Genomic DNA, 20,844 nt, shown 5'->3' with positions numbered 1-20,844 from the left:
GAAAGGAATTGACATTGCAGGAAAGCTAAAAGGCCTGAACATGAATATTGATTATCCTTTTCTGGTGCATATGTTGCTGAATTCTTTCCCTGATCAATATAGCCATCTGAAGAGCCTCTATAACACACATAAAGAAAAATAGAGTCTTAATGAACTGATTTCCATTTGTGTGCAGGAAGAAGATGAAATGATCAAAAGGGGAAAGGCAGTGAGCATCAACTACATTGCCAAGCCAAAGAATAAGAAAAACTTTGGCAACAAGTACTTTAAGGCTAGTTCTTCAAAATCTAGTGTGAAGACTGATCTGAATAAGAACAAGTCTCTCAATAAAAATGGTCCAATGAAATGTTTCTTTTGCAAGAAAACTGGTCATTTCAAGAAGGACTGTGAGGGTTTCAAAAATTGGCTGAACAAGAAATGTACTTTTCCGTTAAAATCAATTTTCACTTTAGAGTCTCATGCATCTGTTAGTAAAAATTCATGGTGGTTTGACACTGGTTCACCCATACATATTGTTAATTCTTTGCAGGGATTGTCAAGCCAAACTGTTAATGCTCAAAGTCCGGCGGTAGCCGATCTTTCGTTTAACGAGGGTCCGGTTGGCGGACCGCTACTCTGAGGATTTGATGGCCTCCGCTAGCTGTCACACGAGAGACAAGGCGTCAGAGAGAGACCGCGTTGGGCGGTCTTCACTTTTTCGATCTGCCCCAACATGTGGAGATTGATGCTGGCGCTGAACTCGCTATGGCTGTTGTCGGGTTGCGAGGGACCGACTGTAGCGGAGGTGCTGCACTTCTACGAGCTGGTGTATGTGAAGCGCCAAGGTTGCAGAGGGCAGGTTAACTTGAGTCGCCGCCAGGGAGCTCCAAAGCTGATCGAGAACCTGAGGGATTCAATGTCATACTGGCGGGGGACCTTCTGTGTTGCCATGACGGGGTGGGAATACCAGGCGGGGTCCAACGAGGGGGAGCCAACGTTTAGGATTAAGTCGGAGTTTCAGCCAATCTGAAGTTGTTTGTCGGTCTCCGCCGAACATGTCTGGCGGGCTTTTTTTTTTTTTTTTTTTTTTTTTTTTTTTTTTTTTTTTACAGCCTTGTACTCTGTACTGACAGTGACCTTTTTTGTGCAGCAGGGTTGCGGTACAACCTGACTCTCGAAGAAGAGTGCCGCGTATCAGAGGTTGCTGGCGGAATCGCAACTTGCTGGATTTTCGTCTTCTTACAAGCTGGGAGTTGTTGGTTGATCAACAACTGACTCGTGCCGTTGGTAAGCACTCTCCGCCATGCCGCACTTTTAAAGAGCTTGTTCCAAGCTGATGGTTTTGTTGTTTTTTTTGTAGAAACTCCGCCGGGGAACAGAGCGAGCCGTGATGCCTTTGCGAAAGCCATGGACCGTGCCGAGATCGACAACTTCTTGGAGGCCTTGTATGCTTCTGGGCTAGTGGCGCAGAAGACGGTGGTGGACCCAGAGACGCTGGCCCTGAGCCCTTCCGAGGTTCCCATGGTGTTGACAATGCCGCACCACTCTCATCTTGCCGGTGACGGGCTGCCTGCCATTCAGGCAGGGACCAGAAGAAAACAGTGCGCCCAGCGGAGGGTGTCACTATAGCGGGGTTGGAGCCGCCGACGAGGGGTTCGAGGCCTGCCGTCTCTGGAAGCATGCGGGTGCTTCAGCGAAAACCCCGTCAACCTGACTCCGGCGGGGAAGAGAAGGATGCCGTGGAGATTACTGGGGCCCGCGACCAGCCGAAGAAGGCAAGGTAGGCTCCGTCCGAGGCTCCCGCGGACGTGTCGAAAGCGGCGGGCACGAGTGACCTGGACTCATTTGCCGCGTACGCCGAGTTCCTTAATGACGGTGAGCGGGAATTCTTATATCACCTCTGCGAGCGGCTGGAGTTCGGCGGCTTGGAGGGGATTGTACGGTCAACGGTCGTCAACCAATCGCCCTTCAGTACGACATTTGGGCACATCTCTGTCGGGCTGCATGAGATGTTCCTGGTGGCGTCAAAACAGCCCCTGGTTGAGCAGGAGCTCAGGGATGAGGTGGCGGGCCTGTAGAGGGATTTGGGGGAGGCCCAGGAAAGGTTGGCTGAAGTGGAGCGACGCTTAATAAAGGCCGACTGTGATGCAGCAGACGCTCGTGGCAAGCTGGCTGTTGCCATTGAGAGGAACCTGGAACGGAACGAACAATTTGCCAAATTGGGGCAAGATATGTCCCTGCTGCAAGACCGGGTGGCCGCCAAAGATAAGAAGGTTGAGATCCTTCAGCGGGAGTCAGCCGCAAGGCAGGCGGAGGTTAAACGGCTGGAGGGTGAAGTTGCTCGGCTGGGAGCTGAGGGAAGCCGCGCTGCGGCCGTTGCTGTGGAGTCATACAAGCAGTTCGCGGAATACAAGAAGGCGCTGACCGAAGCGGCGAAGGCCGGTGCCCTAGCTAATGTGGAAATGCTGCAGCAGAAGGGTGCCATCGACTGGGCGAAGGCGTTGATGCCGGTCGTGCAGCGAAGGAAGCTCCGCTGACAACAAGTACCGCCCCTGCTACTGCCCCTGGTCAGGTTGGAGGAGCCTGCTCTGGTAGTGGGGAGAGTGGCGGACTCCCGGAGGGTGACTCTCAGCGGACTCCTACCTAGTCTGAGGTGTCCCGTGCTGGGTTCCTGGTGGCCCACACCCGGGCGGATGGCACAATAGAGACCCCCAGTCCCACAACCCGAGGGTCCGACCAGACGAGCCGTTCACATCCGCCGCAGGTGGAGATGCCGAAGGAGTTGGTGCCAACCCTGCCAATCCTGCCAACCCCTGAAATAGGAGTAGAAAAAAAAAATTTGTAGCCGCCAAGGCGTAAACATGTGATGTAATTGACTTTTGGGATATATGAAATTTCGGAACCTAGGCTCTTATTTTGTTTTGTGTTTGTGATGATGTGTGTACCGCTAGAGGTTTTGACAGTTTTGCTTTTGCCAACGAATGAAACATTAAAGGAATTAAAATTGGTCCAAGTGCACAATGTAGCGGACGTGGTCCGCTGACTGGCGTTGCCAGTTGCCCCTGGTGCTAGACTTGGTAACAATGGTTTGAATAATTCCTCGTTTCATTGATAGTTGTCTGAACAACGTTTACAAAAGCGGGGTCGTACCCGTTGGGTAGCTTCCCTTAGCTAAATATTGAACAAAAATTTAGCTAAGTCAAGATGCTCTTGGGTAGCGGCATGCCTATTTGTAGTAATACCGAAGGTGTTCGGTATTCCAAGGGTGGGTCGTTGTGACGCCATCCTTGTCCATTAAGTAGAATGTGCCTGGGCTAACGACTTCTACAATTTTGTATGGACCTTCCCAAGTTGGGCGGAGTTTCGTTGGTGGTGGTATGACTTCCTTCATTACCCAGTCCCCCAGTTGGAGGTTGCGGGCTTTGACCCTGGCGTTGTAGAAACGCGATACCCGTTGCTTGTTCTGGAGATTGTGCAAATGGGCTGCGTCCCGTTTTTCCTCTAGGAGATCCCTGTTGAGGTTGACGCCGTCGCTGTTGGTCTCGGGGCAGTAGCCTTCGACCCTAGCGGTTGGTTGGGTTACCTCGATAGGCAGGACAGCCTCGGTTCCGAACATCATACAAAAGGGGGTTTCACCTGTGGTGGAAGTTGGGGTTGTTCTGATGGCCCATAGAACTTCTGGGAGCTTTTCTGCCCACAAACCTTTGGCCTTATTGAGCTTCTTCTGTAAGAGCTTCTTGATTATCTTGTTTGCCGATTCGACCTGGCCGTTGGTTTGGGGGTGAGCGACTGAGGCAAAACGCATCTTGGTGCCCAGGTTGGCGGTGAAAGAGATGAGTTCCTTGTTATTGAACTGTGTGCCGTTGTCTGTGATGATTGCATGCGGGACACCGTAACGACAGTAGATGTTCTTCCAGAGGAAGTGAATTACTTTGGCGGTAGTTATTGCCGTCAGGGGCTCCACTTCTATCCATTTGATGTTGTAGTCGATAGCAACAATGATGTATTTGAACTGGCCCTTTGCAGTTTGGAATTTGCCCATCAGGTCAAGGCCCCACGTGGAGTGAATCCATGGACCGATGATCATCGATAGTGGTTCCGCTGGGGCATGTGGAAGATCAGCATATTGTTGGCATTTGTGACAAGATTTCGATATCTGCCGGGCGTCGTCACCGAGTGTAGGCCAGAAGTAGCCCTGTCGCATTGTGCGATTGGCCAAAGATCTGGCGCTTGAGTGGTTTCCACATTCTTTGCCGTGTATCGTTGCCAGCACAACCTTTCCCTCCTCTGGGGTTAGACAGCGGAGGTTGGGGTGAGTGAATCCCTAGCGGTAAAGTTTGCCGCTCTGCATGTTGTAGCGGGTTGCTCTCCGCTGGAGCTGTAGCGCTTTGACCTTGTCCTCTGGCAATGTCCTGTTGCGCTTGTACTTAATAATTTCGTCCATCCAGCTAGGATTGGCCTCAATGTTGAAGATCTCCACCAGGGTTTTTGTGATACTTGGCTTGTCCAGACACTCTACCCTTGTGTCCGCTGGACTCTAGTGTGGCTGGGCGGTTGCTAGTCTTACCAGTGAATCAGCCTTGGCGTTCTTTTCCCTGGGGAGCTGTGTGATAGTGTGGAACTTGAATTTTTTGAGCAGTGTCTTGACGTACCCTAAGTATGCCGCTAACTGCTGGTCCTTAGCCTGAAAACTGTCGTTGACCTGGTTAACGACCAACTGAGAGTCGCTGAAGATGTTGACACTGTCGGCCCCCGAATCAATGGCGAGGAGTAGGCCGGCAATGAGTGCTTCATATTCCGCCATGTTGTTAGAAGCTTTGAAGTTGAATTTCAACGCGTACTCCGCGTTCAGCCCCCCAGGGCCTGTTAAGATGATCCCGGCGCCGCTGACCTTGGGACAAGAGGAGCCGTCCACATGCAGGTTCCAGTGTGACTGCCGGGGAGACTGGTCCTCAGATACCACCGTCTCCATTCCTGGTTGTGCTTCGACTTTGGATTCGGGTTGACGCTCGGTGAGCTCAGCGATAAAGTCTGCCACCGCCTGGCCTTTCATGGCGGCTCTTGGTTTGTAATCAATGTCAAATTCGCTGAGCTCAATGGCCCACTTGCTAAGGCGGGCTGAATGTTCAGGGTTCTGCATTACTTGTCTCAGCAGTTGATTGGTTAACACATGGATTGTGTGGGCCTGAAAGTATTGGCAGAGGCGTCTGGCGGCAACGATTAGTGCGAGAGCGAGTTGTTCCAAGGGAGGGTACCTAGTTTCCGCTCCGTTCATGCCTCGGTCGGCATAGAATACTGGGAGTTCGTCCTGGTTCTCCCGCCGACCGATGGCGCAGCTTACCGCTGATTGCGATACCGCTAGGTATATGTATAGTGTCTCGCCTTGCATAGGAATGGAAAGTAGAGGAACTGCCGCCAGGTACTCCTTCAGGCCCTGGAACGCCGCTGGCACTCTGGGTTCCAATCGATGACTTTCTTGTGGGTTGTTTTAAGGACTTTGAAAAATGGGGCGCACCTGTCGGTCAGTCTGAAGATGAATCGAGACAGGGCGGTTAGCTTGCCCTTGAGGCATTGGACGTGCACCTTCCATTCTGGGTCCTTCAAGTCGAGGATGGCTTGCACCTTGTCAGGGTTGGCCTCGATGCCCCGTTCACTGACAATATATCCCAGGAATTTGCTGGCAGTGACGCCAAAGAAACATTTTTCTGGGTTGAGGCGCATACCGTAGGCCAAGAGGATGGTTATTATGATTTTTAGGTTTGCCACATGTCCGCTGGCTTTTATACTCTTGACCAACATGTCGTCTACGTAGACCTAGATTATCTTGCCCAGATGCTCCGCGAACATGGCGTTCATCAGTCGCTGATAAGTTGCTCCCGCGTTCTTCAGACCGAAAGGCATCACATTGTAACAATACAGGCCTTTGTCGGTGGTGAAGGTGGTGCACTCTTGGTCGTCGGGATGCATCCTGATCTGATTATAGCCGGAGAAAGCGTCCATCATGCTGAGGAGCTCGTGTCCAGCGGTTGCATCAACCAGTTGATCAATGCGGGTAGTGGGAAACTGTCTTTCGGGCATGCTTTGTTAAGATTTTTGAAGTCGACACACATTCGCCACTTGCTGCTAGGCTTTTTGACCATAACTAGGTTGGAGATCCACTAGGGATAGATGACCTGGCGGATGAACCCAATACCCTGTAGCTTGGCAACCTCTTCTCCTATAGCAACGTATTTGTCTTCGTCGAAGGCTCTGAGCTTCTGCTTGATAGGGTAGAAGGATGGTTTGATGCTCAACTTGTGCGTGATGATTTCAGGGGAGATACCTGGCATGTCTGCATACGACCAGGCGAAGACCGTAGCGTTGTCACGTAGGAACTGAGTAGGGTCGTCAACGGGCCGGGCCGGCCCATTCATAGCGAGCTTGGGCCGGGCCGGGCCGGGCTTTATTAAAAATCAAAGGATCCAAGCCCGTCCATATATAGCGGGCCTTGCGGGCTTTTTCGGGCCGGGCCGGGCTTGGCCTTGCTGGCTTTTTTGGGCCGGGCCTTGCGGGCTTTATTTATAAATAAATATTTAAAGACACAAGTATTTTTTTTTTTAATCAAGCTTTGGAAATTCAATGGATAATGATCAAATACAACCAAAAATAACAATCTATATAACTATATTGTACCAAAAAAATCTATATTTATATATAGATACTAATTTGTTGATAAATAAATTTTTAAAGACACTAATTTTTTATAAATCTATATTTATACATCATACACTCCAAAGAGCTACATATAGCAATTCAAAGAAAATGAGAAACCGACCGTTGGATGAGTTTATTACAATAAATTATGAGTGTGGTAAAAAATTTAGCCAATTTCACCATATTTTGGAATCCGATCGGATTGGTCAACCGTAGTCACTTATATGTTTTATTGGTTGACCGATGGCGTGGCAACCGCGAAACGTGCTTATTTTTTCACATCACGTTTGTATATATTCCATCGATGGATGTGCGTGGACATAAGATAAAAAAAAATTAATTTTAATTACAAACACATTGGACTATACCAATTTTATTCCTAAAGTTATATGACTTATACATTGCATTTAAATTGTTTAGGTTCATTCTAAAGCAACCATGAAGTGGAAAATGAATTCGGAGAAACCAACCGCTTGATGGAGAGATTGTAATGTTTTATGGTGGTTGTAGAAAATCCAGCCAATTTGGTTCACGTTTCGAATTCGATCAACTAGGTCAAACGTAGTTACTCTTATAAACCTATATTTATATATCATACACTCCAAAGAGCAACCCCTATCAATTCAAAGAAAATGGAAAACCGACCGTTGGATGAGTTTATTACAATAAATTATGAGTGTGGTAAAAAATTTAGCCAATTTCACCATATTTTCGAATCCGATCGGATTGGTCAACCGTAGTCACTTATATGTTTTATTGGTTGACCGATGCCGTGACAACCGCGAAACGTGCTTATTTTTTCACATCACGTTTGTATATATTCCATCCATGGATGTGCGTGGACATAAGATAAAAAAAATTAATTTTAATTACAAACACATTGGTATGTACCAATTTTATTCCTAAAGTTGTATGACTCATACATTGCATTTAAATTGTTTAGGTTCATTCTAAAGCAACCATGAAGTAGAAAATGAATTCGGAGAAACCAACCGCTTGATGGAGAGATTGTAATGTTTTATGGTGGTTGTAGAAAATTCAGCCAATTTGGTTCTCGTTTCGAATTCGATCAACTAGGTCAAACGTAGTTACTCTTATAAACCTATATTTATATATCATACACTCCAAAGAGCTACCCCTATCAATTCAAAGAAAATGGAAAAACCGACCGTTGGATGAGTTTATTACAATAAATTATGAGTGTGGTAAAAAATTTAGCCAATTTCACCATATTTTCGAATCCGATCGAATTGGTCAACCGATATGTAGAATATATATATGCACATATTTTATATAGAAGTATAATAGTATAAGAACTTCCACACACACACACACACACACACATATATATATATATATATATATATCTCTCTCTCTCTCTCTATACACACACACACATATATATTAATATATATATATATATATATATATATATAAACACACACACACACACACAGATATATATATATATATATATATCTATATATATATATATATATAAAAACACACACACATATATGATATATTGATATATATATATATATATATATCTATATATATATCTATATCTCTCTCTCTCTCTCTCTCTATATATATATATATATATATATATATATATAAACCAAGGTTCGAAAAATCGCTAGGCGCTAGTCGGGCGGTGGGCTAGGGAGGAGCGCCTAGGCGCCTAGGCGGGAGTCTAGGCGGCGCCTAGGCGGTTTTGTATTTTTTTAATTTTTAATTTTTATTTTTATAACTTTTATTTATATAATTAAAAATATATAAACTTATAAAGACTTGTAGAGTAATAAACTAAATATTTATCTTCCTCAAATAAAAAATAAACTAAATGGAAATTTGGTGGAGCGATGTGAGCCATAGATCCCCTCACTGCTTGATCTAGGCCGTCCATTGTTAAATGGACCAATTTATTTATAGCTGTTGACCAGATCAAAGCTGTTGATCAGATCAAAGAGAGATGGAGAGAATAAGCTCGAGAGAGAGAGAGCCTGAGAGCTCCGTGCTCTCAGACCCGAAGCACGACCCGACCGGCGCCACTCCTTCCGGCCACGGAGCAGCGGCTAACCACCGGCATCGTCTTCGTCTCGCTGGCGCCAGAAACCTCCTATCCTTGGATCGTACATGCACTGAACGGAGAAGGAGACTCGACGACTGAAAGCTCCGAGACTTCTCCAACGATCTCTGCAATTTCCGGCGATTCCGGCCATCGTTTAGGCCTCCTGTGGTCTAGGCGAGGTATTGTGAAGCCTTCCAGGCTGTAGCCCGACGAATCATCAGTTCATCACCATTCTAGTTTTGGCAGTGAGCTTGAGGAAACTGAGCTTGGGTTGATTCAAGGGATTTCCGACTTCTGAAGGTATAATTTGAATTCTTGAGTGGTAGTTTGGTTCTTGTTGTGTGGATCGAAATTTGTGGCTAGTATTGGAACTTTGTAATCAATGGTTGTGTAATGACCTGTGGAGTTGTGGTGGAGCTCGGATTTGTCTGGGATGTGTGTTTAGCTTGTTAAGTTGCAACTCCAGAGTCCAGAACGCCCAGAGCGCCCAGGCGGACGCCCAGGCCGCCTAGGCGGCCGCCCAAATTCTATCCACCTAAGGCCTCCGATTTGCCGTTACTCGCCTCGGTCTACTGCCGCCCAGCGCCTAGGCGGCCTGGGCGGCCGAGTTTTAGAACACTGATATAAACACACACACACACACACACACACACACATATATATATATATAGATATATAAACACACACACACACACACACACATATCTATATATATATATATATATATCTATATGACTATATATATATATCTATATAAACACACACACAAATATATATCTATATGTGTCTATATATATATATTTATAAACACACACACACATATAGATATATCTATATATATAACACACACACACATACATATATATATTAATATATATATAAACACACACACACACACACATATATATATATATAAAATATTTTGTGGGCTTTTACGGGCCGGGCCTAGCAGGCTTTTGGCTGGCCGGACCTATGGGCCGGGCCGGGTTTTTGCGGGCCTCCATCGGCCTACCAAGGCGGGCTTTTGCAGGTTTTTTAACGGGCCGGGCCAGGCCAAAAGCCCTGCGGGCCGGCGGGCCTCCATTGGCCCACTTGATCCGCGGGCTTTTTGATGAGGCCTAGAACTGAGTTAGTTCCGCCGCCAGCTCTGGGTCTAATTGAGCGCCTATGCGGACTGTCTGCTCAGGGTGCTCGTCAGAGATGCTGACAACCCTCAATGATGTTTCTGGGTTGACCGGCTCCTTCTTTACGTACCTCTTTTCGTCATCCCTGGGGTCCTCAAAGATATTTGGTGGCGGTACCAGACTCCCCACCGCTAGGATCTCATGGCAGCGGGTTGATCGTGCTATAGCAGTCGAATAACATTCGCGTGCCAACTGCTGACTTCCCCTGACACAGCTTGTGCCGTTGGGTGTGGGGAATTTCATGAGCAGCATGTATCCGGCGATGATGCACTTGAGTTTATTGAGCGCTGGTCGACCAATGATGGCATTATATAAGCTGAAACAATCGACAATTATGAACTTCGTATGTATTTCAGCCATACATGGACTAGTACCGATAACTAGCCGCATATAGCTAGAACCCAGTGGTTGGGTGACGTCACCAGAGAAGCTGAGCAGTGGTTCATGATCTTGGAGTAGTTTTCTGTTCCGCTTAAGGTCGTTGTAACAACCACTGAATATGACGTTGACAGCGGATCTGCTATCAACCAGGATTCTTCCCACTGACATTTTGCCGAGAATGGCATCGATCAAGAAAGGATCGTCATGAGGCAGATGTACTCCGCGTTCCTCCTCCTCTGAGAAGGTAATAGGCTCCCAACTAGACTTTGGGAGTTTGGCGGATCTTTCGTAGCGGATGTTACAGACTTCCTTTGGGTGATTAGCCCGTGCATAACGCTTTCTAGCCCTGTGAGACATGTTGGTGATTGGAGCACCTCCATCGATGGTGTTGATGCAGCCCATGGGCTCAATGTCGGCGATCACAGGTGGCGGTTGGCGCACCTTGAATTGCTCCAGCTTGCCATCACGGTACAAGGTCTCAATGGCCGTTTTGAGAGCGTTGCATCTGTTGGTGTTGTGACCGCTGTCGTCGTGGTATTTGCACCACCTGCCGGTGTTTCTTGGCTTTCCTGTTTTTGGGTATTTTCCCGGGGGCGGCGGTGGGATCTGATCCTTGCACTGATTGTATATTTCTTCATACAAGGCTGTGAGGACTATAAATACTGCATACCGTTGGGAAGACTTCGTATGTTTGTTACGGTTGTCCCCGTGGGATGGGCGGTTTCCCTTGTAGTGCTGGTCCTTCTGCCGCTTGTTCTGGTACTGGCCTTGCTGCCACTCCCTCTTTTTGTCAGTTGGCGGAGTGTTGGAGGTTTTGTTAGCGGTCCCCTGCTGACTGGAGGAGGGTTGTGTCGACTTTACTACTGCTGTGGGTGGCGGTGGGGTTTCTCCATATGTGATGAATTCTGCTTGGGCATGAATGACCGCCTCACTCATGAGGTGGTCGTATACCGCATTTGGATGATTGTAGTTGAAGTGATAGAGGAATGGCCCTTGAGGAGTCCCTGCTTAAAAGCCGCCGAAGCCATTGTTTTATCAAGATCACGGCACTGAGATGCTGCCGCCCGCCATCTTGTGACGAATGCCTTCAGTGTTTCCTCCGTACCCTGCTTGACGTTGAACAGTTGGCTTGTATTGTGGTGCCCGGCAGACAGTAGGATGAACCGAGAAAGGAAGGCGTGTGACAATGCCTGGAATGAGTCAATGGATCCCGGCGGGCATTCGAAGAACCAATTCATTGCCTCATTGTCTAGCGTTTCGTTGAACAAGTGGCATAGGGTGGCGTCATCGAATCCCTTGTTGTTGGTGACCTTCTTGAAGGTGTCCATATGTACGAAGGGGTCAGTCTTACCGCTGTAATGAGACATTTTTGGAGTCTTTGTGTGCGCCGGTCTGACAGCCAGCAAAATTGCAGCAGTAAATGGTCCTGGCCGGGATGCGAAAAGTGGATTTAAAATTGGCGCTGGGGTGCCTGATTCCGCCCGGCTTAACCTTTGCTCAAACTACTGCATCCTTTCCAGTATTTGAGCGGTTGCATCGCCGGTGGGGCCTAGCCGGGTACCCCGCTGAACTGATTCTCGCCTGGGAACGGGTGGGTTTCCCTCGATTCTTGCCCTAGGTCTCGAGCGGTGGGTGTGCAATGATGACTCTGCCTCCTGCTCCAACATTAGCTAGGGCACAGGGGGCGGCCCCATTCCCGCTAGCTCTGGTGGGCGCAGCGGGACCTGCATATGCACGACTGGTGCTGGTATCAATGCTCCGGTACCAGGTCAACTATGACTGGTGCTCTGTGACTGCTCGCTTCGTGCCTGGTTGGCGGTTGCCTCCAGCATTCTCTTTAGCTCGTCAAAGCATGGCCACTTGCTTTTGGGCCTCGGCCTTTTCTTTTCGTTCTTGTTCAAATCTCTGTTTGCTTTGTGAAGATCCACCAGTGCCAGCTCATATAGAGAGGCGAGGTCTTGGCCTGGCGGGTGGCTGCTACTTGTGTTTGTCTCACCGCCGAGGTTTACCAGGGTAGTAAATAACGCGCGGTTGATGCCTACCGCTGGGTTGGTGGGTTGGGGAATGGACGACTGGTCTGCCTGCTCTTCAGCGTTTCCCCCGCTACCGTTAGTCATGGTGATTGCGGCGAGATGATCTTTTGTTCAAGACTTCCCACAGACGGCTCCAATGTTAATGCTCAAAGTCCGGCGGTAGCCGATCTTTCGTTTAACGCGGGTCCGGTGGGCGGACCGCTACTCTGAGGATTTGATGGCCTCCGCTAGCTGTCACACGAGAGACAAGGCGTCAGAGGGAGACCGCGTTGGGCGGTCTTCACTTCTCCGATGCCTAAGTCAGTCAATGTATGTAGGCAGCATAACAATAAATGAGTAGTAAATGTGTAATTAATGAGGAGAGAGGAGAGAACCTTTTATAGGTGAGGAGAAGATTGATCTTCTTCTTGTTTTCGATGTGGGACTGATGTGCTTCGATACCCAGCGTCTGGAGCTTCTGATGCTGCCTTGGCGCGGCGCGTGGCGGAGCGTCAGCTGTGATCTGGGGGCGATCCCGAGCTCGGGCGGTAGCCCGCCTGGCTGTGTCTCCGCAGGTCATCCCCTTGGTGTGAGTCGGTACCTCTGGCGGTACAATGAGCGTGGCTCATTATAGCTAATTATGCTTGCAAACGTACATGTAGGTACACAAACAATCCCAAAGAAGAAGGAAACAAGGGTATGTACTGCAAGTGGCCAAAGGGTGGCAGTTCAAGCTGTAGGAAGTGTCAAATTAGTATTTAGGAATAAGTATGTTCTGGTATTAGGTAATGTGTATTGTATTCCTTCAATAAAGAGAAACCTAATATCTGGTTCTCAATTTGTAATGGATGATGTTTTCAGCTTTTCAAATAATAATAGGGCTACATATTTCTTTGAAAATTCATCTTGTTTTGGTGATGCAACTTTGATAGATGGTTACTGGCATGTGAATTGCATGAATGCAGGTATTCAAAATCATCAAGTTTTCAATATTTCAAAAACTGTTGGCATTAAGAGAAAGCATAAACAACATGTATCTTCATTTCTTTGGCACAAAAGGTTAGGACATATTTCAAAACAAAGGCTACATGAATTAGTAAAACAAGAAATTTTACCTGCATTAGACTTCAGTGATTTTGAAACCTGTGTTGACTATTTGAAAGGAAAGATGACAAATCAAAGAAGTTTAAGTTCCAAAAGGTCTGCAAACTTGCTTGAACTAATTCACACAGATGTTTGTGGTTCATTTCCTATTAATACCATTTGTGGAAATTCATATTTTGTGACTTTCATTGATGATTTTTCAAGATATTGTTTTGTGTTTTTAATTTTAGAAAAATCACAAGTACTTGATATTTTTAAAACCTTCAAAACTGAAGTAGAGAGACAAACAGAAAGACTTATTAAAGTTATAAGATCATATCGAGCAGGTGAGTACTATGGAAAATATTCAGAAAAATGGCAACATAAAAGACCTTTTGCTGCATATCTAGAACAATGTGGCATTGTTGCTCAATATACCACCCCATATACACCACACCAGAATGGTGTATCTGAAAGAAGAAATAGAACATTAATGAACATGGTTAGAAGCATATTCTGCAGATCAGGATTACCAAGGTTCTTATGGGGAGAGGCTTTGAAAACAGCTAACTATATCTGCAATAGAACTCCAAGCAAGGCTGTCAACAACACTCCTTTTGAAAACTGGTGTGGATACAAACCAAGCCTCAACCATCTTCATGTTTGGGGCTGCAAGGCAGAAACAAGAATTTACAATGGAGAAAATGACAAGCTTGAGTCCAAATCAATCAGTGCATATTTCATTGGTTATTCAGAAAAATCCAAGGGATTCAAGTTTTACTGTCATTCAAGGCATAACAGAATTTTTGAGACACATAGAGCAACATTCTTTGCTGAAATGTTTGATCAAAGTGAAGATATGATTATGGATGATGATGTGGGACAACAATTTCATGACATGGAAAGCTGGTTTATATTTCCAGAAATACTGCAATCAGAAAATTAATCTCTTGCAGCAGATGTATTCCAAGAATCAATCATAGAAAATCAAACTCAAGCAGTCAATGAGGCAGAACCAGTTATTGAAGATGATCATCCCCAGGAAAATGTAGAAATGCCAAAACCAATCATTCAAGAACAACCAGTTTTGAGGAGGTCAGAAAGAGCAAGAAAATCTGCAATATCAAGTGATTATCACTTGTTCTTGACTGCAGTTGACTTTGATTTGGGGGAAGAAAATGATCCAACCTCATTAAAAGAGGCTATGCAATCTGATAATAGTCACAAATGGAAGCTTGCTATGGAGGATGAACTTAAAAGCATGTCACAAAATGGGGTTTGGACACTAGTCGACAGAACTGCAGATTTAAAGCCAATTGGATGCAAATGGGTTTAGAAGACCAAAAGAGATGCAAATGGCAGAATAGAGAGGTACAAGGCTAGACTTGTGGCAAAAGGGTACAATCAGAAAGAAGGGATAGACTACAATGAGACTTTTTCACCAGTCTCAACCAAAGATGCCTTTAGAGTGATAATGTCATTGGTAGCACATTTTGACCTAGAATTGCATCAAATGGATGTTAAAACTGCTTTTCTGAATGGAGATTTGCAGGAGGATATCTACATGCTTCAACCAGAAGACTTTATAAAAGATGAGGAAAAAGTCTGCAAGCTTAACAAGTCAATTTATGGATTGAAGCAAGCATCTAGGCAATGGTATTTAAAATTTGATGCTGTGATTTCAAATTTTGGTTTTGAAGAAAACAAGTTGGATGAATGTGTATACTGCAAGGTTAGTGGGAGTCATTTCATATTTTTAATTTTATATGTAGATGACATCCTGTTAGCTAGCAGCAATGTTGGTTTGCTTAAAGCCACAAAAGAATTTCTGATGGAAAACTTTGACATGAAAGATATGGGGGAAGCTCACTATGTGCTTGGAATAGAAATTAGCAGAAATAGAAAACAATGCATGTTGGGATTGTCACAAAAGAATTACATAGATAAAATTATGCAGAGGTTTGGGATGGAGAAATGCAGGTCAGGAAATGCACCTATTTCCAAAGGTGATAAACTGCACAAAGAGCAGTGTCCTCAAAATATATTAGAAAGAAAAAGTATGGAGAATGTACCCTATGCCAGAATGGTTGGAAGCCTTATGTATGCACAAGTTTGTACCAGGCCAGATGTAAGTTTTGCAGTGAATATGTTGTCTAGATATCAATCAAATGCTGGTCATGAGCACTAGATTGTAGGGAAAAAGGTATTAAGGTACTTGAAAAATACCAGAGATCACATGATGGTATATAGAAGAATAGAAGATAAAGATTTGGAAGTGGAGTGTTATACAGATGCCTCATACAAACAAGATTTGGATCATTTAAAATCAACATCAGGCTACATATTCATGCTTGCAGGAGGAGCAGTTTCATGGAAAACCAGTAAGCAATCACTAACTGCTACTTCAACCTTTCAAGCAGAGTATATTGCCATGTATGAAGCAACTGCCCATGCTTTGTGGTTGAGAAATTTCATCTCCAGAATGAAAGTTGTAGACTCAATTGAAAGGTCATTGGTGATATACTGTGACAATGCAGCAACTGTATTTTTCTCCAAGAACAATAGGAGGACTTCTGGCTCAAGGAACATCGATGTGAAATATTTCTCAGTAAGAGAAAGTGTGAGAGACAATGAGATAGAAGTGGCTAACATTGGCACAAGAGATCAACTTGCAGATCCATTAACCAAGGCACTTCCAGTCTCAGTGTTTATTGACCAAGTAGGAAATATGGGAGTTTTAAGTAGTTTTGATAATTAACAATGCAATCTGCTATGAAACTATTATGTGATGCAGTGAATTAGTATTGCAAATCGTTAGTCATTTCAGTCTTCATTAAATGCTTCATATAATTTTGAATGAAATTATTTTATTCTAGTTGAGTTACTGCATATTTCATCATGTTTATACATCCATATAATGCTGGTTTCATATCAGCAAACATGCAGTTTCAAGAACTCCATCAGGATCACTCTTGCTTGTAGAATTGATCATTGCATAACAAGCACATTCATACATGTGGTAATCCATGTAATTTTACTGTATTGTGATTATAAAAGACTAATGATTTATTAATTCATTATACTCTTTTATAATTCAATATAGTGGAACTTAATTGACAGGGTTTTGAAAACAGATGGTGAAATTAAGTTCAAGTGCACAATGAAGAAAAGGACTGTTTATAGGCTACACACTATATAATTCTAGTTCAGTGGGAGATTGTAATATGAATTATGCTGCTCAACAGCATATATGAACTAGACTTATATACTATGTATATCGAGTAACAGCAGACAAACCTTTTGAACTTAATTTCAATGTATTGTAGTTAACATATATATAGTTATTGATCGAGTTAAGCATATATATATATATATATATGTATATGACATTATCTGTTTAGAATTAAAATTCAAAAGTAATGATGATTCAGACAAATTGGATTAAGATAGGAAGTTATTTTGACGGTTCCTTGATGGAAGGAACTGTCATGTAACTGCTAAATATCAGTTTATAAAACTGAGGTCTTTACCGATTTTGATCCCTGCTGGAACACATCACCATTTCTCATTCTGATTTGTCCCATCAAGCAAACCTGAGAAGATACAGTGTAGATCTAGGAGAAGATCAAAATGGATTCCAACACCAGTCAACCAAGTTAGTTTACTTAACTACCCAGTTCATATCAACATTTGATTTTTTTTCTGAGATAGTTTTCTTGGTTGACAAGATGTTTCAGTGTATGTTTTCTTACACTAGGCCCCAAAATAAAGAACTAGAAGAAGAACAAGCAAAACGAGCTAAAGTGTGAGCCACAACATTGGCTTGACGATAATCATGAGTAAAATAAGAACCCTGCATCTGTTGAAGATGAAAGGTAATGTCATCATACACACGCCCAATGAAGGAAGTTTGGGGAATGACTCTTTGCTTAGTAGCATGAAAAAGAGTAAGAGAATTGGTCTCAAAAATAACTGGAGAGAGGCCATGCTGAATAGCAAGTGAGACTGCCTCCCTCCCTGCCAATGCTTTAACCTGTTTTGAAGAAGAAACATGGGATACTGGAGCATAATAACTGCCTAAAAATCTCCCCATGTTATCACGAATAATGACTCCAATCCCCCCAGTACATGTATCTTTGTAAAAGGCACCATCAACATTAATCTTCACCCACCCTGCACTTGGAGGTTTCCACTACTCGCCTGCTTCCTCTACCCTGGCCCTTACCATGGTGTCTCTGGTACTCCTGTAGACGAGCCGACAAAAGCAAGACCACCTGGTTCACTTCCATACTGTTCTTATCCCACACCCTATTATTTCTCTCCTTCCAAGTACCCCACAAATTATAAACAAAGGCTGCCCATAAATTAGGAGACAATTGAGACGCACAAACTCCAAAACCACTCTATAAGTTGCAACTACCTAGCACTAGAAGAATAGACAGTTTGTACTACTCCAGGCACGGCATTCAACACTCCCTTCACAAATTGACAAAGCCTACAAATGTGTTCAATTGCCTCTTCCCCCCTTCCACAAAGAACACAAGGCCGGATCTCCAAAGGAACCTGTTTCTCTATCAATCTAACTATAGTAGGTAAACAATTGTTCAACACCTTCCATAGGAAAATTTTAGCTGTACCTGGAACATTGGTAGACCATAGCTTCTTCCAAAGCTCTTGTGTTTGCAAGGGAACCTCTTGCACCATTTCCTCCTCCATTAAGAGTTTATAAGCACTCTTAACTGAAAACATCCCTTTGGAATCAAAGTGCCACACCCAACGATCCTTGACCCTTCGGTTACTCAAAGGAATAGACAAGATGAAGGGGATATCATTAAGATGACAAACCTGCTGTACTAAAGTTTCATTCCAGCTGCCGTCATTATTCAACAAATTACTGACCTTCCAAGAAGCATCCCGACCTCCCTGAACAGGTAATAAATGAAATGGGGCAGCTCTAGGTATCCAGGGGTCATCAATCCATATATCGTTCCCATCTCCCACTTGCCAACGTGCCCCTTTGACTAGAACACTTCTAGCCTCAGAAATACTCTGCCAAGAGAATGAAGGTGATGGATGAGGTTCTGCCTCCCAAAAAAAAGATTCGGGAAAGTACTTAGCCTTGTACATTTTGGCAATCAATGAATTTGGAAATTGAACAATTCTCCAGCCCTGTTTAGCTAGCATGGCCCTATTAAAAGCATGTAAATCCCGAAAACCTAAACCTCCTTCTTTCCTTGGCCGATAAAGGAACTGCCAGGATTTCCAATGAATTTTTCTTTGCTCATTAGAACTCCCCCACCAAAATCTTGCACATTTCTGCTGAAGATCATCACAAAAATTCTTTGTTAATTGAAAAAAAACTCATAGCATATGTGGGTAAAGATTGAGCTACCACCCTGATCAAAATATCTTTGCCGGCACCACTAAGAAGCCGACCCTGCCAAGTTTGAAGTTTATGATCCAAACGCTCTTGAATATATTGAAAGGTACTAGTTTTGTTCCTTCCAACATATGTAGGCAAACCAAGGTACTTCTCATGAGACTCCACTACTGTAACTCCCAGAAAAGTAGCTAGCCAATTCTGAGTATCACGCTCCACATTTTTACTAAACGTAACAGAACTCTTACGAAAATTTACTTGTTGCCCAGATGCTTTCCCATACACCTTCAATACATTACTAATTTCCTGACAAGCCTGTAAATTAGCATTTGCATACAACATACTATCATCTGCAAAAAGAAGGTGATTAACCATGGGAGCTCCATCAAAAATAGAAACACCAGGTAACACACCTAACTCGGCCTTTTTTTTTCCAGCAAAGCAGAAAGACCCTCTGCTCCAAGTAGAAACAAATAAGGTGATAAAGGATCCCCTTACCACAATCCTCTATGAGGCACCACATAACCCCGGGGCTTTCCCCGAACCAGAAAAGAATATCGAACAGAAGAAACACACTACATAATCATCTTCACCCAACTGTGAGCAAATCTCATACGCTCCATTACTTTCTGTAAAAACCCCCATTCCAACCTATCATAGGCTTTACTCAAATCCAATTTCAAGGCCATATATTCCTCACCTGCTCTTTTGTTATGAATAAAATGAGCAAACTCATTAGCTGCCAAGGTATTGTCAGTTATCAGTCTGCCTGGAATGAAGGCACTCTGGTAAGGCGATATAATCTGAGGCAAAATTAATTTTAACCTGTTGGCAATAACTTTCGAACACAACTTGTACATTACATTACACAATGCGATTGGTCTCAAATCTGCCATAGTCTCAGGAGTAGCAACTTTAGGAATCAAACAAATATGAGTGTAATTGATCTGTTTAAGCAACTGACCAGTCTATAGAAAATTGTGTTCTGCAGCAGTAATATCCTCCCCTATACTCTCCCAATAATGTTGGAAAAATAACGGCGGCATTCCATCCGGTCCAGGCGACTTCGTAGGGTACATTTGAAACAAAGCCTCCTTTACCTCCTCACAAGTATATTGGGAACAAAGAGAAATATTCATCTCTTCTGTAACCGAAGGAGAAATAGCCTGTAAAGTTTCCTCCAACGCCCCAGCATCAACAGTTCCTGCTTTGTACATCTTCTTAAAGTACCTCACAACCACTGATTCTACCCCATCATCATCTTCCTGCCAAACCCCTGCCTCATCGTAAAGACCCCTTACGAAATTTTTCCTTTTCCTATTAGAGGCTTTCTGATGAAAGAAGCCTGTGTTACGATCTCCCTCCTTAACCCATTATACTTTAGCTTGTTGACTCCAATATAATTCCTCTTCTGAAAGTAATCTCTCCAAGTGATCCCTTAGACTACCACTTTCTACCAACAAAGCCGGAGATGAGGACAGACTAAGAAGCTCCTCCAACCTTGAACGAATCTCCATTATTTCTTTCTGCCTATCACCAAACACACTTCGTTGCCAGGCATCTAGTGCAATACTTGTCCTTCCAATCTTCTTCGAGACCATAAACATAGGTTGCCCCAACACCGGACACTGCCATTGCTGCTGGACGATCTCATGACATCCCTCATGCTTCAACCACAGAGATTCAAACCGAAACCTATGGTATTTCTGCTTCTGGATAATAGGAACTGAACTAACACATAACAAGATTGGAATATGGTCCGACTTGCTAGGAGGTAGATGGATGACCCGAGAGTGGACGAAGCTGTCTGACCATGCCACCGTAGCAACCACCCTGTCCAACCTAACCTTTATCTCAGAGTCACTCCATGTATACAGACACCCATGGAACCCCAGGTCCACCAATTCCGCATATCCCAGCGCTTCCCGGAAACCACGCATTTGGTTCTCCGATCGCGGTCTACCATCCAATTTCTCCGATGCCAACAGAATTTTGTTGAAATCACCAAGAACAACCCACGGTAGACTGTTGTCATCACTCAAAGCCCTGAGAATATCC

The 20,844-nt window shown here is 44.4% G+C and overlaps 1 pseudogene; it reads right to left on the bottom strand.

Moving 5' to 3' along the window:
* LOC112184019 overlaps positions 1-20,844 on the bottom strand; it is a 32,181-nt pseudogene that overhangs the window by 10,205 nt on the left and 1,132 nt on the right.

The sequence above is a fragment of the Rosa chinensis genome, chromosome 2 (assembly GCF_002994745.2).
Source record: "Rosa chinensis cultivar Old Blush chromosome 2, RchiOBHm-V2, whole genome shotgun sequence".
Classification (NCBI taxonomy): domain Eukaryota; kingdom Viridiplantae; phylum Streptophyta; class Magnoliopsida; order Rosales; family Rosaceae; genus Rosa; species Rosa chinensis.
This window is presented reverse-complemented; position numbering and strand designations above follow the sequence as displayed.